At 48.4% G+C, this 23824-nt stretch overlaps 1 protein-coding gene across 3 annotated transcripts in view; it reads right to left on the bottom strand.

Moving 5' to 3' along the window:
- Positions 1-23824, bottom strand: part of LINGO1 (leucine rich repeat and Ig domain containing 1) — a 462557-nt gene that overhangs the window by 156989 nt on the left and 281744 nt on the right. For all 3 annotated transcript variants that reach the window (XR_012153954.2, XM_073303476.2, XM_073303473.2), the window contains exon 4: positions 22642-22835. The gene's annotated coding sequence lies outside the window, so the exon portion shown is untranslated. The remainder of the gene's footprint in view (positions 1-22641; positions 22836-23824) is intronic.

Raw genomic sequence — 23824 nt, 5'->3', positions numbered from 1 at the left:
GTACTTAGTGGGGTAAAGTCACCTCCCCTGTGGAGTTACACCTAGGGCAGGTTTGGCCCAGCATACTTTGGGGTGGGCTCTTAAAATATGCAATTGTGCAATAAGGGCGATTTCTTGCCCAAGTTTCACTGTATTTAAACACTAAGAACTGTCCTTCCTGTAAGGACCTTGAGCATGTGTGAATCCTCTTGGAAACAACATTTCCCATAGAAAACACTGGAGCAACCAGGGTATCCTCCCTGCTCAGATAGTCATGGCATAAGGGGAGTCCCCCCTCTTGCAAACAGTGCTAGGGAGCTTTGCAAAATCCCAAAATATGACCACGTGAAACTTGCTTGCCTATAAGTTTCAGAGTAGCAGCCGTGTTAGTCTGTATTTGCAAAAAGAAAAGGAGTACTTGTGGCACCTTAGAGACTAACAAATTTATTTGGACATAAGCTTTCGTGAGCTACAATTCACTTCATCAGATGCATTCAGTGGAAAATACAGTGGGGAGATTTATATACATAGAGAACATGAAACAATGGGTGTTACCATACACACTCTAATGAGGGTGATCACTTAAGGTGAGCTATTACCAGCAGGAGTGCGGGGGGGAGGGACGACGACCGACACACCTTTAGTGATAATCAAGGTGGGCCATTTCCAGCAGTTGACAAGAACATCTGAGGAACAGTGGGGGGTGGATGGGTTATTACACAAAGTAAAACTATCTCCCCATGAAGAAAAGGAGTACTTGTGGCACCTTAGAGACTAACCAATTTATCTGAGCATAAGCTTCCGTGAGCTACAGCTCACTTCATCGGATGCATAAAGCTCACAAAAGCTTATGCTCAAATAAATTGGTTAGTCTCTAAGGTGCCACAAGTCCTCCTTTTCTTTCTGCCTATAAGTGTCATTACAGACACAAGGCAGCTCAGTTCACCCAGTGCTCCCCATGCCCCTCAAACCATCCCAGAGAACAAGGGCTAATTTGTGAGTTAGCACCTAAACCAGGTTAAACTCAGGGGCTTCCCTTGAGTGTGGCTTTGTGATTTTGAGTTTGCTTGAGCACTAAGTTCCAGGGGAGGGGCATGAATCCAGGTGACAACACCAGGTAAAAGGCTGGCATGAAACCCAGGAACTGGAATCACTGGAGATCCCCAGACACAAAGCTGGATACTTTGCTACAGACAAAGCACACAGGGTTCGGGGGGGGGGGGGTATAAAGCTCTGGTTGAGAGCCAAGAACCCAGGAAACTCTGGTAAGGGGAGGGCATTATCCTGCATTCTGGGCTCCGCTCTCCTATGTGCTTTAGAGATAGAGCTTGCAGAGCAAACTGCTTTGGAGCCAGTATGATCCAACTTGAAATTCTGTCCCAAATTCACTCCTAACCAAACTAGTCTTGATACCTTTTGTATAAGCATTCAGATACATATTTCTAAAGATTATTTCTTGTTCTAACACGGCAGCCACGGCCAGAGTGCTGCCTCCCGGCATGGGGGGGCTCTGCAGCAACGCTACCTCAGTTTCCCTTTCTCAGGGCTCCTCAATAAACTCTTTGCCCCAGTCCTTTTGACTTTCCCTCCGCCAGCTCACACAAGCGGACAACAAAGCTTTTCAAGCACAGAACTCAAGGATGTCTCTCCCCTAGAAGCCCTAAACAAACAGAACTAAGAGTCTTCTCCCCTATCTCTGGCTGGACCAGGCCCATCCTGTCTGAGGGTCTGTCTCCCTGCTCTATAACCTGCCACCCTGATACTTCTTACCCAAACTTCCCCAAGCTCTGCCACAGGCCTCTGCTCTTATCTCTTCCCCAGAAGGCCTGTTTGGGTCACATGACCTTCATTTGCCCCACCTGGGGAGGTGACCTAACTATGCCACAGATGGGACTGGCTCCTTTAAGGGCAGATGGGCCCAGCCTATCTGTGATGCTTCTGTGCACTTGCTCCTGCCCTTCCTTCTTCCAATCCCAGCCCTAGGAAGGCTAAAGCTCCTGAGAAAAGTGCATGTGAAGCCTGACCAGAGTCAGCAGTTATCTGCGGTCTCCTAAGGAAGTTTGTTGGTGCAAGACTCCAAGCTCAGGTCTGCAGCCCTGAGAGGTGTAGCTAAACATCTTACTTTGGGGGCTTCCCTAATAAACAACTGAAACATCCAAACATTTGGGGTTCGCTTGGCACTGGTAGGAATGCTTTCCAAGCTGTGCTCCAGTGCACACGCTGCTCTAGGAGTCTCCAAGGCTATGCCCAGACCACACTTCTTGTGTGAGCTGTGTAAAGTACTGAATGAAACAGGGCTGATGGGGCCACCAAGGAAAGGGCTTGGGGAGCAGAGAGGATACTCTCAGGGAACTTGGGGAAAGCCTACTCATAACTTCAGTGCTTCTTCTCAACCCCGACCATCACCCCAATGCAAATGTCCTTCAGTATCTATCTTCCCCCAAATCAGTTCTTAAAGCAAAATACACCCCATAGACCAGGACCTACATTTGGAGTTAAACAACTACTGTGTCTTATTTGATGCATTCTCCCTGGCATGATGAAATTCCAACACTTGAGTTACTAAATCAATATTAGCTGCGGCTTTAAAAATATAGAGAGACAGAGATATAAATTGAAACACAGCTTGTGCGAACCTACATGAGTCGCAGGGAGCATGCAAACTCGAATTCAAAATCGCACACAGGTGGCACATCAAGGCCTCAGTGCAGATACTTCGATCACAGATGATAAACTTTCAACCCCAGCAGTGCTAAATTGGGCTGGTTCAGTTCCTGTCTGGGTTTTTTCCTTTTGAAAGGCAGGCTAGGGGAAATGAAAGAGAGAGAGGTGGGAAGAAAGGAGGAAGGAGAGAGTGATGGAAAGAGAAAGATTCAGGAAGGAAGGTGCAAAACTGGGGAGTGGAAGAGTCCTAAAGAAGGGAGGTGAGAATGGGGGAAAATGAGAGGAAGGAAGAAAATATTGCTGATGGGAGAAGTTGCCAAGAAAAGGGAATCCAAAGGAAAGTATGGGACAGGGAGGAGGAAAGGGAGGAGTGGGGGAGCTGCATAGCCAGTCCAGCACAGAGCCCCTTCTTTCACTCCGACCAGGATGCCATCTTGCACAGCCTGCCTGCCCCACCCCAGGGGCAGCTCGCCCAGAGCCTACAATGCCCTGCATTTCCTCTCGCCTGTGGATTTCTCTGTGCAGTTTCCCCTTCAGCCTGAAGCGGAGACGTTAAGCTCCCAGATACACAAATGGGAGCCAGGCCTCATCTTTGCTGCCTAATGGCTGCTGTTAAACCGAACCCAAGAGGAAGAGCTTTGCAGTTAAGGAGTGTAATGTACCATGGGCCTGATCCTGTTACTCTGTGCCTGTGCTCGGTACTGCAATGCAAGGCAGGCAGAGGTGGGGACACAGCTGTTTCAAGCCACCTTCATGCCACAGGCCTGCCCAGCTGCTGGTGTAATTCAGGGAAGCTTCATGACTGCCCTAACTTATGTCCCACTTCCCTGGTCCCCTATGGCACAGAGAATGGTCAGGGTGCAGCAGCACTGGTGACCACCACTCCCATCCCTTCCCTATTCCCAACATACCCCATGTTCTGTATTCCCCCATTCCTCTAATTCTGTGCCAGCAAGGGAGCTGCCTTACTCTGCGGGTGTTCTGTGGGGCTGTTCCTGCCCTTCTGTCCCAAAGGAGCATTGTCAAGGGGCCGGGGGCAGGAGCAAATGATGGATGGATGGACAGACAGAATCTGGAAAGTGAGCAGCCAGCAGGCTCAGCGCACTGACAAAGCCAGGAGCAGTGTAACAATGACCCTTCAGTGAACTCAGCCTGGAACTTCTTGGTCTGGGTCCAACTAAGAGCAAAGATTATGGCCTGCGTGACATCGGCAGTTCCAGTCCAGTAAATGACTGTGCACAAGGATGTTGTTTCCCTCCCTTTTTCTCTCCAATTATAGCTTGTATTTTAATTGCTCAGTGTCATGGGCACAGTCAGGGAGGACACGGCCCTTCCAGCTCATCAAAAAGCATCTTTGCATCAGGCTTGTGAGCTTAGCAGAGTTTGGAGAATTGAGATTAAAAGCATTCGGCGGTGGCTCTCCGGCGCCAGGACGCAACTGGATAACTCTTGGGAAGCCTCTTAGTGCAAAGGAGCTGAGGGGAGAGCCTCCTTTGGAAGCTTGTGTTGATATGTTCTCCAGCACCAGTAGGAGTTGGGGGTGTGCTGTGCCGCCCAGGCTAGGGTCCTGAGACTGTACATGGTCATTGATAGCAGTGGTGAGCCGAGAAGGAGTCTTTCCCTTTAAAGTGGTCAGTGACAGACGGAGGTGTTTGGAAAAACCCACGGAGGTTGGACATGGGACCATATGGCTCAGAACACTGATGAGATGCAGCCAAAGCCACTCACCACTGGGGAATGGGCTCAAATCCAGCCCGGGTCGGTAGAGACCAAATGTCAGGAGCATCTGATGCTGGCCGTGTGGGCTGTTAGCGCACAGAGCCATCAGCACAGTTCCTAGAGGGCACATGTCCACAACACTGCTGCCAGCCTCAGCAGAGTGAGACCAAGAAGTACAGTAGATGGGCCTGGACACTAAACTCCCCTCTCAGCTCAAAGGCAAGACTGCAGTGTCACTGCCGGTGCTGTACCATGGCACTTCAGTTCCCAGGACTGTCATAAGAACATAAGAACAGCCATGCAGGTCAGACCAAAGGTCCATCTAGCTCAGTACACTGTCTTCCGACCAATGCCAGGTGCCCCAGAGAGAATGAACAGAATGGGTAATTACCAAGTGATCCATCCCCTATCGCCCATTCCCAGCTTCTGGCAAACAGAGGCTAGGGATACCATTTCCTGTCCATCCTGGCTAATGGTTGTTGATGGTCCTATCCTCCATGAACTTATCTAGTTCTTTTTTGAACCCTGTTATAGTCTTGGCCTTCACAACATCCTCTGGCAAGGAGTTCTACAGGTTGACTGTGCATTGTGTGAAAAAATACTTCTTTTTGTTTGTTTTAAACCTGTTATCTATTAATTTCGTTTGGTGACCCCTAGTTCTTATGTTATGAGGAGTAAATAACACTTCCTTATTTACTTTCTTCACACCAGTCATGATTTTATAGCCCTCAATCATATCCCCCCCTTAGTTGTCTCTTTTCCAAGCTGACAAGGCCCAGTCTCATTAATATCTCCTTATACGGCAGCCATTCCATACCCCTAATCATTTTTGTTGCCCTTTTCTGAACCTTTTCCAATTCCAAGATACCTTTTTTGAGATGGGGCGACCACATCCGCACACAGTATTCAAGATGTGGGGGTACCATGGATTTATATAGAGGCAATATGATATTTTCTGTCTTATTATTCATTCTTTTCTTAATGTTTCCCAACATTCTGCTCACTTTTTTGATTGCCGCTGCACATTAAGTGGATGTTTTCAGAGAGCTATCCACAATGACTCCAAGATCTTTTTCTTGAGTGGTAACAACTAATTTAGACCCCATCATTTTATATGTATAGTTGGGATTATGTTTTCCAATGTGCATGACTTTGCATTTATCAACACTGAATTTCATCTGCCATTTTGTTGCCCAGTCACCCAGTTTTGAGAGATCCTTTTGTAGCTCTTCACAGTCTGCCTGGCACTTAACTTTCTTGAGCAATTTTGTACCATCTGTAAATTTTGCCACCTCACTGTTTATCCCTTTTTCCAGATAATTTATGAATATGTTGAATAGGACTGGGCCCAGTACAGACCCCTGGGGGACACCACTATTTACCTCTCTCCATTTTGAAAACGGACTATTTATTCCTGCCCTTTGTTTCCTATCTTTTAACCAGTTATAAATCCATGAGAGGACCTTCCCTCTTATCCCATGACAGCTTACTTTGCTTAAGAACCTTTGATGAGGGACCTAGTCAAAAGCTTTTTGAAAATCTCAGTACACTGTATGCCCTTTGTCCACATGCTTGTTGACCCCTTCAAAGTATTCTAGTAGATTTGTGAGGCATGATTTCCCTTTACATAAACCATGTTGACTCTTCTCCAACAAATTATGTTCATCTATGTGTCTGACAATTTTGTTTTTACTATAGTTTCAACCAGTTTTCCCAGTACTGAAGTCAGGCTCACCAGCCTGTAATTGTTCACCTCTGGAGCCCTTTTTAAAAATTGGCATCACATTAGCTATCCTCCAGTTATTTAGTACAGAAGCTGATTTAAATGATAGGTTACAGACTACAATTAGTAATTCTGCAATTTCATATTTGAATTCCTTCAGAATTCTTGGGTGAATACCATCTGGTCCTCGTGACTTATTACTGTTTAGTTTATCAATTTGTTCCAAAACCTCTTCTAATGACACCTCAATCTGGGGCAGTTCCTCAGATTTGCCACCTAAAAAGAAGGCCCATGGGAATCTCTCTCACGTCCTCAGCCATGAAGACCAATGCAAAGAATTCATTTAGTTTCTCCGTAATGACATCCCTTCTGCTCAGCACTTTGCTCCTTTAGCATCTCGATCGTCCAGTGGCCCCACTGGTTGTTTAGCAGGATTCCTGCTTCTGATGTTTTTAAAAATTTTTTTGCTATTACTTTTTGAGTCTTTGGCTAGCTGTTCTTCAAATTCTTTTTTGGCCTTCCTAATTATATTTTTCTATTTCATTTGCCAGACTTTATGCTCCTTTCTATTTTCCTCACTAGGATTTAACTTCCTTACATCAGTGCTGAATCCAAGGACAAGGAATGGAAAGGTCAGAAAGAGAGACTTCCCGATCAATCTTGCAGCATCCTATGCCCTGCATGTGTAAGGGGACTATTGTCCCCTTACTAAAACTTAGTGGGGGCTTTTGGTTGGCTTGCTCCCATTACCAAAGAAAGGAGAAGGGTCAATGTGAAATCAGGACCCTGAGACTAACAGTCCCCAGGAACAATGGGGAGAGGCCAATGCTCCAGGTCAGCCTGACTGACAGGGCGGGCAGGCTAATCAGGTAGGCAGCAGGCCAGAGGGGTCCCGTCCTTGGTGTGACCTGGAATTGCCTGGGCCAGACAGAGTGGGGCTGAGCTAAGGAGAAAGCAGGGGCCCGAGCTGAGCTGAGGGGCAGAGCTGTGCCAGATCCAGAGAGAATCAGAGAAGCAGCCCAGGGGGAGCAGATCCGTGCTGGGAGCAGAGTCACAGAAGCAGCCCAGGGAGCAGACCTGTGCTGGGAGGAGAGCTGCAGCAGCCTGAACCAGAGAGGCCAGAGAAGCAGCCCAGGGAGTTGGAGGCAGAGCAGCAGCCGTGCTGAGGCAGAGTGGAGCTGGAGCTGGGGCTGAAGCAGTCCAGAGTCGGGTGTGATAAGCAGCTGGGGAGAGCGAGGGGGACCCTGGGCAGCAGGCCCAGCGCAGGGAGATTCCCCCAGCCAAGAGGCCTTGTAGGCCAGACTTGGGGGGAATCATAACCCTGACGGTGGGTGGATGGTGACACTGGGGGGAAGGGTCCTGCCACCTAGAGTCTGAAGGTGTTTGGCCCCTGCCAGAGTGAGTGTCCAACCCAGGGCAACCCTGCAGCACAGCCAAGGCCTGGGTAGGAGGCCTGGGACTTGTGAGGAACAGGCTGTGAACTACCCTGACATTCCAGAGACACTGGTTGTGATGTCCCCGTGCCGCAGAGCGGGTGATGTGTTTTCCTTTTACCGTTCCCATTTTCCGTTATTTTTTAAAATTGATTGCTGTTTAATATATTGTATTTGCTTTGAACTGTATATAATGATCAGTGGGTCAGGAAAGTGTCCAGTGCGGAGAGAGTACCCCGGAGTGGGGACACCCTAGCTATTGCCCTAAGTGACCATGGCAAGGTTGGGGGTTGAGCCCCCAGGACTCCTGGGCCCAGCCTTGTTGGGGTTTCAAGGCCTCTGTCACACAGGAGCGTGGAAGGGGAGCCCTCAAGGTCAGGCAGGCCTCTGAGTAAAGGGAGTGGGAGCAAGGACTCAGATCCTTTCGCTAGCCCATTTCACCAGGGTAATGTCTAAGCCAAGAAAATTCCCAACAATAGCGGGACCATTCCCCCTCTTACACATGGAGATCTCCTAGTAGCTTGCCAAACATTGACCATTCCTGAGCATGCTTAGCTTGGGAATTCTAGCAAGACGCAGCAGACTGAACTGACCGCCTTCTGAACCTCAGCAGAGAGGCGGCAATCTTCTTACCAGAGGCGCTGGCCCTTTATCAATCCTGTATTAGCTAAGGCATGTCTGTAAGTGAGGACAGGGGTAGCTGTCTCTTTAGAGCTCTCCAAACAGGAAGCATCTTTCAATAACACATACAGAACCCACTCTCACACTTTACTCAATACCAAGTGCTCCCTGGATTTAAATAAATGCCAGGATGCAATAACACAAAATTAGCAACCAAAACTGAAGCTGAGAAGCTCTCCACAGTCTCCAGGATGGCAGGTAATAAATGCAAAATGTTGCACAACATACATTAGTATGTTTGCATAACAAAAACAGCAAAAGCCATTGTATCTTCTTCCCCACAAGAGAGACATACAACTTAATTCTCTCCTCTGCATAATGGAATTGTATCTCCATTCAAACACACATCCCAAGTGACGTTCAAATCACGTTCTGAGTCTGGATGAAGCATAGCAGGTCCAAGTTTCTAGCTCTCTCCACTCAGCCCACTGGTGCCTAGAGTCGTACAGCGCAAACAGGATGGGGGTGAAGGTCAAGGACTCCCTGACAGAGGCCTCGAGAAGCTGTAATGCCTGAGTATGTAGGATTGGTGGACATTGCAGCAGTAAAAGGAAGTGATACCCATTCTGTTCAGCACAGGGTACTTAAAGTTCACAGCGGGAGAAGAAACCCATTGGCAGAGGATGATCCCAATGTCAATTTCTATTTCCTAGGTTTCCACAGCCCATAAATGTTTGTATAAGGTAGTTTGTATGAGTGTGGGTGGGTTTGTTTTGCCTTTTTAGTCTTTTCATTTACTATTAAGAAAGAAAGGAAGAGAAACCTTCCTGTGCTCTCTATCTAACAACAGTGCTTTCCTCTTCTTTAGCACTGTCTACCCCAGTATCTAAAAATGAAACACAAACATTGATGAGTGAAACCTCGCAAGATGACAGAGCACTAGATCCTGAACTGGTGTGATTGATGCAGCTCCACTGAACTCAAAATGATGATTTGAGCCCCCACGTCAGTAAGGCCTACATTTTCAAGAGTGGCATATCATAGAATCATAGAATCATCTTGGATATCTCAGATTAGAGGTCACAAGTTGAACCAAGATGGGCCTGATTCTCAAAGGGGCTGAGCGCCTGCAGCCAGCATGTTGTAACAATTTGTATAGTGGGGGTGCTGAGAGCCATTGAACCCTGTATATGGTGGAAACCACTCCAGGAGTCCAGGAGAGCTGGATGTATTTTAAAGAATCCTTATTGAGGTTACAGGGACAGACCATCCCAATGTGTAGAAAGAATAGTAAATATGGCAGGCGACCAGCTTGGCTTAACAGTGAAATCCTTGCTGATCTTAAACACAAAAAAGAAGCTTACAAGAAGTGGAAGATTGGACAAATGACCAGGGAAGAGTATCAAAATATTGCTCAGGCATGCAGGAGTGAAATCAGGAAGGCCAAATCACACCTGGAGTTGCAGCTAGCAAGAGATGTTAAGAGTAACAAGAAGGGTTTCTTCAGGTATGTTAGCAACAAGAAGAAAGTCAAGGAAAGTGTGGGCCCCTTACTGAATGAGGGAGGCAACCTAGTGACAGAGGATGTGGAAAAAGCTAATGTACTCAATGCTTTTTTTGCCTCTCTCTTCACGAACAAGGTCAGCTCCCAGACTGCTGCACTGGGCAGCACAGCATGGGGAGGAGTGACCAGCCCTCTGTGGAGAAAGAAGTGGTTCGGGACTATTTAGAAAAGCTGGATGAGCACAAGTCCATGAGGCCGGATACGCTGCATCCGAGAGTGCTAAAGGAGTTGGCGGATGTGATTGCAGAGCCATTGGCCATTATCTTTGAAAACTCATGGCAATCGGGGGAAGTCCCGGACAACTGGAAAAAGGCTAATGTAGTGCCCATCTTTAAAAAAGGGAAGGAGGAGGATCCTGGGAACTACAGGCCAGTCAGCCTCACCTCAGTCCCTGGAAAAATCATGGAGCAGGTCCTCAAGGAATCAATTCTGAAGCACTTAGAGGAGAGGAAAGTGATCAGGAACAGTCAGCATGGATTCACCAAGGGCAAGTCATGCCTGACTAATCTAATTGCCTTCTATGATGAGATAACTGGCTCTGTGGATGAGGGGAAAGCAGTGGATGTGTTGTTCCTTGACTTTAGCAAAGCTTTTGACACGGTCTCCCACAGTATTCTTGCCAGCAAGTTAAAGAAGCATGGACTGGATGAATGGACTATAAGGTGGATAGAAAGTTGGCTAGATTGTCGGGCTCAACGGGTAGTGATCAATGGCTCCATGTCTAGTTGGCAGCTGGTATCAAGTGGAGTGCCCCAAGGGTCGGTCCTCGGGTCGGTTTTGTTCAATATCTTCATAAATGATCTGGAGGATGGTGTGGATTGCACCCTCAGCAAGTTTGCAGATGACACTAAACTGGGAGGAGAGGTAAATACACTGGAGGGTAGGGATAGGATACAGAGGGCCCTAGACAAATTAGAGGATTGGGCCAAAAGAAATCTGATGAGGTTCAACAAGGACAAGTGCAGCATCCTGCACTTAGGACAGAAGAATCCCATGCACCGCTACAGACTAGGGACCAAATGGCTAGACAGCAGTTCTGCAGAAAAGGACCTGGGGATTACAGTGGATGAGAAGCTGGATATGAGTCAACCGTGTGCTGTTGTTGCCAAGAAGGCCAATGGCATTTTGGGATGTATAAGTAGGGGCATTGCCAGCAGATAGAGGGACGTGATTGTTCCCCTCTATTCGACATTAGTGAGACCTCATCTGGAGTACTGTTTCCAGTTTTGGGCCCCACACTACAAGAAGGATGTGGAAAAATTGGAAAACGTCCAGCGGAAGGCAACAAAAATTATTAGGGGACTGGTACACATGACTTATGAGGAGAGGCTGAGGGAACTGGGATTGTTTAGTCTGCGGAAGAGAAGAATGAGAGGGGATTTGATAGCTGCTTTCAACTACCTGAAAGGGGTTCCAAAGAGGATGGATCTAGACTGTTCTCAGTGGTAGCAGATGACAGAACAAGGAGTAATGGTCTCAAGTTGCAGAGGGGGAGGTTTAGGTTGGATATTAGGAAAAACTTTTTAGGAGAGAGGTGAAACACTGGAATGCGTTACCTAGAGAGGTGGTGGAATCTCTTTCCTTAGAAGTTTTTAAGGTCAGGCTTGACAAAGCCCTGGCTGGGATGATTTAGTTGGGGATTGGTCCTGCTTTGAGCAGGGGGTTGGACTAGATGACCTCCTGAGGTCCCTTCCAACCCTGATATTCTATGATTCTAAGCCAGGGGGTGCTCCAGCACCTATTCCTGCAGCTCCTGTTGACTTCAAATGGGGTCGTGGGGGTTCATTACATTGTGTCATTTGACTTGCGTCTCAAAATCAGACATCCCAAAATTGAGGCATCCAAAATGGATGATTTTGAAGATACCTTGGGCAGACGGTACTTTTCCATAAGAGAAAGAAGGACTACCCCCATTTTACAGATGGGGAAACTGAGGCACGAAGAGGGGAAGTAACTTGTTCAGTGTCACATAGGAAATTTGTGATAGAGCTAAATGAATATTTCTCCAAGCTGACAGAATGTATTGTGCACATATACACTGAATGAGTTTCTTTACAGGCATATTATTGACTTGGCTTCTTTATGAACTCATATATAATTAGCAAAGTTTTAAAATATGGAACCAGGGGAAATTTTACAGCTCAAATCATTCACTCAACAGGCCTCTTTAGTGCATTATTGTACAAATGGGCATGGAAACTTATGTGGTCTCATTCCAGTACAGAGTACAGAGATGCTTTCGGGTGCATATCATAATGACTCCAGAAATACTATAATAACCCTAAAGTAAAATCCAGCATAAACCAAAAGGCCCGCTTGATAGCTACACGGCCTGCAAAACTGTATTTAAAAAGCAAAGTAAGGTTGTCTTCCATCTGGAGGAGCCTGGGGAAAGTACTAAAACCTGGGAAACAACTTCTTTATCTGCTTTATTACGTTTTTCATTTCTACAATTCTATGACTTTAAAGGGCTAAAAAGTTGTATTTATTTACTTATTTAATCCAGCTCTAGAAGAAGTGGGGAAACTGACTGTGAACAGGGACCTGCATTTCAATCTTCCACCCACACCAAATATTTATGGCCAAATTTCAAATCCCTTTTCTGCTGAAAGGCCACTTCCTACAACCGCACAGAGTATGTGCGGGGAGTACAATAAGAATGCATGGATGCTCTTATCTGGGAGCTCCCACACAGCACTCCTACACCGTTCTCCACAATGACACCTGCTGGGAGAGATTGGGATTGGAGCAGCTCGGAACCCTCTCACTCAATGCGCCTACGATTATCCCTAGTTGACTCTTTCTGGTGGCAGGTGGAACTGAAAAGTTGGCAGCTCCCACACAGCAGCGTGCTATACTCCTTCCTACCGTGCTTCCTGCTGGCAGAGACTGGGACTGCTCTAGCTGGCAGCTCCCTAATGCCCAGAGTTTACACCATTCCCTACTATGACGGCTCCCTCGTAGCACAGGGACTCCCCTTTCATCCAAGTGCACTCAAGTGGCAGAAACATCTTACAGAAGAAATAAGTTCCAAGAGGGAGGAGAAGCCCTGATATAAGTTCTGTCCTCCAAAAGGTCCATTTGTTATCCCTGGCAGGAGGCTGGGGGGACCTTTCCAAACGACCAGCAAAGGAGGAGATAAAAGCCAAATTCCTCAGCAGTTTACAAGTAAAAATAAAGGCTCTTACTTTTCGACCCGCTGTCTGGGATTTGGATCTGATCGAATTCCCAAGCTGTCACCCAAACTGATGGCTTGTGCCACCCACAGCACAGCTGACTTGGAATTCGGAGGCTGTAGCCCCCTGGCCAGTACCCACTAGCGACCCTTAAGGGGCACCATCAAGAGGTCTAAATAAATAACCCAACAGAACAAAGACCGATTAGTGAGCCCCTCACAGAATTGCAGCTGAAGCACCGCATATGTTTATTCATAGCTGCTCAAAGCCTCAGTCCTTTCCCCAGCCCTTGGTTATCTATCCCAGGGAGCTCAGAAATGCTGATCTGTTTAAAGTAACACTTGTTGCACAAGCGTAATTCTGCAAGCACATCCACAATTCTGCCTCCCCTCTTTCTCGCCCTCAGCCCCACAGGCCTCACCAACCAGATGCACTGCTTTAAATTCCCTTCATTAATCCCCTTGCTCTCTGCCTCTCCACCTGCCTAGTCACTTCAGGGGCGGCACAGCGCATTTCTGTTACCAGAGGGCTCGGCAGGGAACAGCAGATCGGGTAGAAGGTGATTGCTGCTCACTCAGATGAATGTGCATGCAGATATTCATTGGTTTTGGGGGGAGTTGTTTCAGAAAAGCCCTGAACAGGATAAAATAATTATTACCAAGGGGGAACAACCCAACAACTTATTTTCCAATCAAATTCCAAGCCTAGCAACCAAATAATACAAGTAAAATCCCTCTAACTGTTATTCCACATTGAAATCCATCACTCCGATTCTCAGCTACTCATGATCTTGGAGCAGCACAAAGGTGGCTTTAAGAGACCTCTGCGCTCTGTTTTTTGGGGGCTTGCTCAGCTCAGGGTAAGTTAGAGCAGCCATAGAGTGACTCTATCTCATGCTCTGCCTTTTGTAACTTCCTACAGACCCACCACAGAGACGAGCTGTAGTGAAGCGTGCTCTGGCCATCCTTACTCGTGGCTCATCATCTCCTCCCTCCCTACTCTTGGCCCCGGCCCCATCCCCTTCTCCCTCCCCGCTCTGGGCTGATAGAGAGCCATTAAGCCACTTCTATACCAGCGGGGGAAGGCCCCTGCACAGAGGTTATTCTTAGCAGCTATTCTCATACTCCCTCCTTATCTCAAAACCATCTCCTGCCCCTTCAAGGCCCATTCATATTTCCAGAGCAGCATTAATGTTATTGAGTCAGGCCCTGAATTTTTAAATGGGAGCCAGAGAGCTCAAGAGAGGGGAACGAGATGGCGAAGACCAGGAAAGAAAAGGATTGAGGCTGGGAAGAGAAGAAAAAGAAAATGGAGGAATATGGAGGAAGTAAGGCCGAGGTGGAGAAAAAAAAAGGAAAGAGAGAGGAGGGAGGGCTAAGGAGAGGAGAGACTGTGAAACACAGAGAGCAAAGCACCTGTCTGCCCAGCTCCAGCATTGCTTGCAGCTCTACTAATTTGTTTGCAAAGGAGAAAATGAAAGAGTCTGATGGGCTGAGCTGAGTTCCCCCCTCGGGTTCAGGAACAAGTGGCCTCTCAGGTTTAGCAGCATACACGCATGCACTCATGCAGAAAGGCACTCAGCCTGGCAGGGCCTGCCCTATGCCAAGACATGCGCACAGGCCTTGAGTCTCATCAGATGAGCCCTTTGGAAAACAATTTTCCACAGCTTTTCAATGCCTCAAACCCCTGAACCGCTGAGCGCCTTCATGCCTCGCCTTGCTGCAGCCTCCTTGCTAACCCTTCCTTGCAGAGGCTGTCAGTGGGGCAGAGGCCCACAGGCTTAGCCCAGCCCCAGCCTTAGCCCAGCCATTCTAGAGGGTTGGCCGGCAATGATGTGCGTACCAGAGGGAAGGCAGCAGCCGGGATTACAGACCTTGGCAGGGTTTGTTCCAAACTGAATCCAGTCCATGTGAATGGGCTTGGCTGACAGAGGGACCTGACACCCACCTGTGACCAAGAGGGAGCATCTCTAGGGAGGGGAGGGGAACTCAGCTTCCAGGCCCTTTTGGTCCTTGGCCTTTCTGTTCATCCTTCCAACAAAGGGGCCAGTTGTACTGGGGTTATTTAGTCTGCCCTCTGGGATGACTTCCACATGTCTAGATGCCCTCTGCTAGCCAAGATGCCCTCCATCGTCCCAGAGACCACCCTACCAGGCTGCAGCCCCAACATTTGCTATCTTGCACCACTTCAGAGTCCCACACAACTCCAAGCACCAGGCCTCAGTCCCAGCTACAGTCCACCATGATCTTTTTAAGCAGATCCCACTGCTTGAGAAAGCTCTCGTCCCCTCCAGTGCTCCCTGAAGCTGGAGTGCCCTGAACCAGCCCCAGTCACGAGCTGTTCCTTGCACTCCTCTAACTGCCTCTGTCTGTGGCTGAGTCACCTCCAGCCAGGTCAGGCAGCACTGCATAACACTGGCCTCGGATCAGCCATGCACTCGGACACACACTCACCCTGGTCTATTGCAGTCTTTGGAGAGGGGCCCAGATAGGTGCAGGACTGCGAGGAGCCGAACAGATTTCTTTTAAGGGAGGAGAAAAGAACAAACTTCCCTCTCCCATCAGCATCTCTCTAAGAGAAGAATCAGTTCAGCCCAGTGTAATTGCGCCATTGTTCCATTTTTAATTAATGAAAGAAAAAACTAATCATTGAATTAAACTTCTCATTACTCCAGCTGAATACCCACTAAGTAAATTTAATTACTGTACGGATTGGGTCTCTCCTGGCCTATTTCATTAGCTGCTGATAAAGATGGGGAAAGGAGACTGGGAGAAAGGAAGCCAGAGGTAAATGACTCAGCAGAAGTCAGAAGGCTCCCAGTACCAGCGAGGACTCAGCAAGCTGGTTTGGGGAAGAACCTCCCACTGCTGCCAAAAAAGCCTGGGATGGTTCCTCAAAGGATAAATATTCCTCCTTTCCCCAATCTGCCTCCTTCCCAAAGGAGAGCTCAACCATCTCCTGGCTTTGCGCCATCCTTAACCGAAGGGGGAGATCCACTGGGGTTAGAATCCCAGCCGCCCTCTGCTCCGGTTTAATGTCTCTGAAGTACAGGAGAGTTCTCTGAAGGAAGGGGGCTGGCTAGCAGATTGTTCAGGATTCGTCTGGCGGGCTGGTGCCTTGGGAGATAACCCCTGTCTTTCTGCAGCCAGATACACTCTGCAGTGATCTCACTTTTTGGACACATGCACACAGTCCATTGCACCTCTGCCGCACCCTCCGGACAGGAGTGAGGTGAGGTCCCTTGTTGAGGGTCACTTCTCCACCCTGGTTAGCAGGGGCCACTCTTGCAGCTGTAAAATTAACTGCTCTCTGACCCTGGCTCCCCCTCCCCTATCCATCCCTCATGGGATTAAAAGGGTGTAGATCAGAGGTTCTCAAACTTCATTGCACCACAACCCCCTTCTGACAATAAAAATTACTACATGACTCCAGGAGCAGGGACCAAAGCTTGAGCCCGCTCGAGTGCGGGTGGGGGGACCAAAACCGAAGCTCAGGGGCTTCAGACCCAGGCAGGGTGCCTATAACCTGAGCCCCGCCAACCAGGGCTGAAGCCCCCAGGCTTCAGCTTTGGCCCCGGTAAATCTAACACCAGCCCTGGAGACCCCATTAAAACAGGGTCGCGACCCACTTTGGGTCCTGACCCACAGTTTGAGAACCGCTGGTCTGGATGGACTGAGTTGCAGCCAGTTCCTACCAGCTCAGTGGACAAGGAGCTAATTCGGGTTCCGGCTCACATTCCCCCATGTGGTCCTCCTGCTGGGCAATAGATAGGGGCAGCTTCTTACATTGGGTCTACATGTGCCCCTCGCTTTGGCCAGCCTTTGCTCCTCAAACCCAGGCTCAAGGCTGGGACATTTGATCCCTCCAGACTTGACCAGCTCTGAAAGCGGAGCTGAGCTTTAACAGGTCATCACGCACAGGGGCTGAGAGGCAGCACGTTCCGCCTCGAGAAGGAGTTTGTGGTAATGAAAAGGAGGGATGTATATTAAAGCAGATGTAAATTGCTTATGGTGTCCTATCACGTTGTTGGATAACAAGACAACCAGTCAGCTTCATCACATTTTCAGCCTGTGCCAGGGTGGGAGTGTTGTCAGGTTTTTAATACTGTGCATTTGGGGCAAGTGGCACAGCTAGGAGTGAGTTATGGGTGGCTCCTCCCAAACAAGTGGCAATGAAATCTTGACAGCACATTCCAGCACATATTTTATTTATGCCACATTTCCAATCCTTTATCTCTGTCACGTTCCCTCTGATTCCCCCTGTCCTCCCCACTTTTGAAATCCATTAGTTAATGTGGAAACAATATTGTCACCAAAAGCAGAGGAGTTTAGTGACATCTGCCAAGAATTTCATGTCAATGTATAAGATGCTTTGGGAAGCACAGGAGTTTGCGTGTCAGTTTCCATGACCACTTAGGTGGCAAAAATGTTGACATGGTTACATTTCAGATTGCAGGAGGCTGGGATGGAGTGGGGGAGGAGGTTAGCGGATAAATAATTTGTGTTCTTTCTTCTCTTATTAAGCAATCCTGGATAGTCAACCAAACAGACAGAGTGGTCGAAGATTCCAGTAGCTAAAAGGGACCTTACTTAATGGGCAACTCTGGATCATGCCACTGTCATTGCTGCAGGAGGAGGAGAGCGCGATGTATTTGCATGCCCCCAATGAGGTATCTTTTGGTATTAAATACCAGTTCGTTCTCATCCACATGAGGCTGTCTGGATGGGACTCTCATGGGGTTCTCTAATGACAACAGTCTAAAAGCAAATGACATTTTGGGGTGAAGGAATTTCTCATTCCCATGACCTTACTATACCCTCTGACTCAGGCCCAACCTTAGATGTGTTTGTGCCTTAGGATATGAATTGTTTGGCCTCCCTTCCATGCATCAGCAAAGCAGACCCCACATCTATTTCCCGAGGCATCCTTGTCTCTCTTTGCCCCTGATCTCCACAGCTGTCTGTGGATGGGCTATGGAACTTGTCTTCTGGATGGCTGGTCTCCTCAGATGGCCCATGCTTCTGAGGGTGGGGCCCTCTGGGCCAGGCACAGGTGCTTCATGCAGTGGAACCCCCCCAGCATTACTGTGCTGTCTTGACATGGGGCACAATGAGTGGCTGCCCATCCAGCCTGTGCCTTGCCCGTCCCACCTTTGATGCGGGTGTTGGGTCATCCACCAACACTGGTTGCAGGGTGAGCAATGTTGGCTCTAATCCTCCCTCAGCAGACCACGAACCCAAACTTGGAGGATCATGGGAGTTAAACAGGCCAAGCCATTTTTCCATGGCTTCTTAGAGGACAAGACTGTTTTGTCTCTGCCTGCAGTGATCTTACTGGCCCTAATCCCATAAATGCCTTGTAGCAGAGTCACTGCAATAAAACAGTAAGCTGAGCCTGAGCCAGCAGTCTCTCTCGCAGCTTTATCCCAGCTCTTTATCCAGTGAGTGCTGGCCTGCCATCAGAGCAGAGCAAGATCCTGAGGAGGAGATTAGCCTCCCCTACTAACTTCTCTGGCAGAGAAGGGAGGGTCACAGCGGCGGGGGGAGTGTAAAGGTCGGGCTGAAGGCCAGGCTTTGGTTAACACGATTTAGAAGCATTAGGCCTGCTGAAAACGTGTAGATAAGCCAGCAATTGACTTGGTGGTTATGATGTGACTTTCACGAAAGCTCGATGGCAAAGAGTTAAATAGGCACGTGGGTGCCCTGTTATCTGCACTCCTCAGGGAGCAAACAAGGCTAGCCAATTCCTTCCAAGTCTGAAGCCCCAGCATAAGCGGGTGTAATTTTGACTGGGACAGGACTGGCAGCCACTTAAGTCAGAGCTGAATGTGAGCCCTGGAAACAGAAAACTTCCAGCAGCAAGTGCTTGTGGGAAGCCTCAAGAGCTAGAGTCTAGGCGGGGGCAGGGTGCATTGGGGAAGAGGTGGCTGCATCTGGCAGTGCATTCAGAGACCGTGGCCTGGCGAGCCCAGCATCACTGCATTGTCCTGAGAGAGTGCTGGGGAACAGACTCACGTTCATGCAGTGTTTTGTTTTTTCCTTCCCGTAGCACAAATGTATCCTCTGGGCTGGGGGAAAGTCTTCTCTATAGCTGAAGGCATCCCCCTTGACATGCACAAGGCAAAGGCCAGATTAAATACCGCTTGATTTGTATGCATCACCTGGTATAACCAACCTTCAGGTGTGGTCAGACCACCTGATACATGGCTACATCTGCTCCTTACAGCATACCCCCACAGGGTGCTGCCAGACCCCCACCTCTCACCCCAATCTCCCCAGTCTCTGGGAACTCTGTCCTGCCACACACAGGCACGTGGTAACACTTTGTCAGTACCTTTGCTATCTCCAGTCCCTGGAGCTCCTCCCCATCACAGAAAACTACCATCAAAGACCTAGACTTAAGCTTTTTACCTTGTCTAAATTTAGCTTCCAGGAGCTCTCGCCTGCAATCCCCTATGTCATTGGTACAGCACGTACTGCGACCACAGGCTCTTTCTGAGATCTCTCTAAAAAACAATCCATAGTATATGGCTCATAAGATCTGACACCTTCACACCCACTAGGCAAATACCCTCACAGTTTTCACTGTCATCACATTCCCAGCCATCTACACAGTATTTCTAATGACAAAACTCCCTCCTACCACTACAACCTGTTCACTGAGCATGCCTGGCTCTCCTGCTCCTAGAAGGGAAGACTTTTAAGGAATCTGTCCTTCTTTCCATTCCTGCTTGGTCTCCTAACATAAGAACATGAGAATGGCCATACTGGGTCAGACCAATGGTCCATCTAGTCAACATCCTGTCTTCTGATAGTGGCCTGTGCCACATGCTTCAGAGGGAATGAACAGAACAGGGCAAATATCGAGAGATCTATTCCTTGTCGTCCAGTCCCAGCTTCTGGCAATCAGTGGTTTAGGGACACCCAGTGCATGAGATTGCATCCCTCAACATCTTGGCTAATAGCCATTGATGGACCTATCCTCCATGAATTTATCTAATTCTTTTGTGAACCCATTTATATTTTTGGTCTTCACAACATCCCCTGGCAATGAGTTCCACAGGTTGACTGTGCATTGTGCAAAGAAGTAAGTCCTTAAGTTTGTTTTATACCTGCTGCCTTTTAATTTCATTGGGTGACCTCTGGTTCTTGTGTTATGTGAAGGGGTAAATAACACTTCCTTATTTACTTTCTCCACACCATTCATAATTTTATAGATCTCTATCTACTCTCCCCAAACCCCCAAGTTCTCTCTTTTCTAAAATGAATAGTCCCAGTCTTTTTAATCTCTCCTCATACGGAAGCTGTTCCATACCCCTCATCCTTTTTGTTGCCCTTCTCTGTATCTTTTCCAATTCTACTACATCTTTTTTGAGATGGGATAACCAGAACTACACGCAGTATTCAAGGTATGGGCAGATCCTGGATTTATATAGTGGCATTATGATATTTTCTGTTTTATTATCTATCCCTTCCCTGACGGTCCCTAACATTGTTAGCTTTTTTGACTGCCACTGCACACACTGAATGGATGTTTTCAGAGAACTATTCACAATGACTCTGAGATCTTTCTTGAGTGGTAACAGCTGATTTAGACGCCATCATTTTGTATGTATAGTTGGGATTATATTTTCCAATGGGCATTACTTTGGACTTATTCACATTGAATTTCATTTGCCATTTTGTCACACAGTCACTCTGTTTAGGGAGATCCCTTTGCCACGCTTCACCATCAGCTGTGGACTTAATTATCTTGAGTAATTTTGTATCATCTGCAAATTTTGTCACCTCACTGTTCACCTCCTTTTCCAGATTATTTATGAATATATTGAACAGCACAGGCCCCATACAGATCCTTGGAGGACCCTGCTATTTACCTTTTTCCATTGTGAATAAAGGATTGAGGAAATGAGCTGAGAGGTGGGTCCCACCTCTGCTACATCCCTGTATGCTGTAGTTATTCAATCTCTCTCTGTCCTTGATCCACCCGTTCCGTAATCATTCCTTAGGCTCTCAAGGCATCTAGCTAGCTAGACCTGCTTGTACTGCAGACACAATGCATGTCTCACTTGGCAGGGAGCATGCCGAGAAATAAAACTGGGTAACCCCACCGCCATCCTGACTAAATTGCTTACTAGCCAGCTACCTCCACTGGCCCCTAAGTCTGTATTCGCTTAGGTCCCCTGCACCTCCCCATAGTGACACCATTTAATGTGTGTCCCTGCCTGTTCTAACCCCCAGCTGTGCTAGCCACTTCCCTCTGTTTGTCCCCACCACGCTTGCTCAGATCCCTAGCACCCTCTGGCCCCATCTCCATTTTGATATAGACTCACATAATTGGCTAGGACCATCAGCTGATGTAACTGGCCTCACCTCATTGAAGTCAATGGAACAACAGCTAGTTACTGTGAGGATCTGGCCCTCTGCTCCTGTCCCACTCCATTGCTGGCCTCAGCTCAAGAAGGAGGTGACCCTGGTATACCCTGCCTGCTGGCTGGAGTTTGTGCCAGACAGAAGAACGACAAAATGTGGGGCTGAGAGCCCAGCATGTCTGTGCCTTGGGGAGTGACCATCTTCAAGCCTCTATGGCAGTAGGAACAAATCTAGGTGCTTTTGGACCTCATCCATGCTCTTTGTGCTGCCTCCTTCCATGGCCACTCCCATCCCTCCTTTAGTACCCCAGGTGCCAAACAGCTCTGCCCACTCCTAGCTTCCTCATTTTAAACGAGGCCCCCAGACTTTTGAACCCTGCCCACGGTTGGGGAAATTCCAGCTCCCCTCTGCTCAAGGATGGGAAACTCCCTGAAGCTGGCACCAGCAGCTTCTCCGGTTCCCCCAGGGCCATGTCTGAATCCCCTTGCTTAGCAAGAGCAGTCCCATCAATTTCAACGGGATTACTCCTGGAGTTAAGATGCTACTCAGTGGGTCAACTCCTCAGCTGGTGTAGATCACTGTCACTCCAGTGAAGTCAATGGAGCTACACCAATTTACACCAGGTGGGGATCTGGCCAAGAGTGAGTCAGGGTATCACAATCTGGCCCTCATTTCGGCTGGTCCAGATAGTTCCAGTTCATTGACAGACCAGCGTTGTACAACAGCACCTCTGGCACTCTGAAAGACAGCCTCTCCCCCCAGAGCACTGGCCTGGGATGTGGGAGACCCTGGTTCATGTCCCTGCTCCAAATATTTGACTCTATTGGGCCCAGATAAACTTGCCCTCCTACTCTCCCCACCAGCTGCCAGCCCTCTCTTCAGTAGCTGGCTGGTGTGCCGGGCAAGCTGCCTAACTCAGAGCCACATGACACCTGGCCTCTCTCTCCAGAAGCTCCCATTCACCAGTCACATTGTGACACAGCCTGAGGCACTCACCATGGATTCAGCTGAGGCTCACCCAGGTCACCTCCTTCACTCACAGTTGCCTTGGGGTTCCCTTTGTCCACTGAGCTGGGACCTCAAGGATTCTGCCTTAATCCTCCTCAGTCCATCTTCCTCTCCCCAACCCATTCCTGGACTTATCCCTGAAGTACTCGGGACACCACAGCCTCTGTCTCAATCTCAGGGGGTAGAACTGGACTCCTGTGATCAGGCCTGGACTTGGCAATCCTGCCTGTGAGAGGCATTATGGGGTTTGGCTCTCAGAAGAGCTTTCATTTCTAGTGAGGAAAGTACAGGGCTGCCCAGAGGTCTGGCTATTCCTTCCCAGTGCCGCACATGAAACTCTACATGGAAAGGAGGCGAAAATGAGGAAAAACTGGGGACCTACCGTGTTGACTGACCTTCACGGCCTTGCCATGCAACCTCAGGCAATCTCCCAGGTGGAGGAAGAAGATGATGGCTCTGGCCCAGAAGTTTCACGCTGGAATGATGGGACTGGCCTGGCCAACCTAGGGTGTCATGAAATCCTATTCACAGTGCTGCAGCATCTGGGGTGACTCATCCAATTCTGGACATGCTCTCCTGCAAAACAGGACAATGCCAAAAGAGTGAACAGGAGCTGAAGGGAGAACTAAAGTCACGCAAAAGAAGAGGAAGAGAATTAAAAAGAGGAAATGGTGGTTCCGCTGGAAAGTCAATCCAGTTATACTCCTTGGTTCAAAGCCCAGATACTGACCAGAATTAGAGAAATCTGGGGTTTAAATCTATTCAAACACATGGGGGAAAACATTAGTTAGAAAACGATGCAGAAATGGGCCCTAAAATCCACCTGCAATCCATTTCCCTTGTGGAGCTGTAGAGAGCTTGTTTTTCCAGTGCATTTCAGCTAATCTGCTTGACCTCTAGCAGTTCCCCACTGACACTGGGATAAACCTGGGAGTCCCCTAATGGCTTGGCTCTGGTATGAAATCCACACCTCTGGAGTTGCAGGAGCAAGTCTAAAAGGCAGGACTTAATAAACACCTCTCTCTTGGCTGTGCTTGCAACATCACACTCAGCAGGGTGCTAAAACAGGAGCTGTGGCATCTGGGGTCGCATAGGGCCCTGCAGCTCCTGCCGGGAACACCTTCATTTCAATAATTAAAAACAATTGTGTGCTGCTTCATTGACTCTTGCCATCCAAGTCTTCACCTTAAATACATGCCCTGTGGCCACGGGGAACCATTGCCACTGGCTGTTTCAAATCTAGCCTGGTCCAGTCTGCGACTGATCTTTTTATGGTGGGAAGCATGGAGCCTAGCCCTGTTTGTGTCTCACCCAGTGACCAGCCCCAACCCCTGCATGCAGGGGAATGCTCTCTCCTAGCATCCCAAGCAGATGACCCCAAAGGGGATGAGGACATGACTCATCTCTGTGCAGAGAGGGGAGTGAACGGCACCACACAGAGGGATCATGCAGCTTGCACATCCACCCTAGGCTCCGTGGTTGGAATTGGTCCGATCCCTCTTAGAGTTCCAAGTGGGGCAAGGCAGCTCTACTCCACATCACCACCACCCAGAACTGCTTCTTAA

This window comes from Lepidochelys kempii, chromosome 10 (assembly GCF_965140285.1).
Source record: "Lepidochelys kempii isolate rLepKem1 chromosome 10, rLepKem1.hap1, whole genome shotgun sequence".
NCBI lineage: Eukaryota > Metazoa > Chordata > Testudines > Cheloniidae > Lepidochelys > Lepidochelys kempii.
The sequence above is the reverse complement of the archived record's forward strand: the minus strand, read 5'-3'. Positions and strand labels throughout refer to the sequence as shown.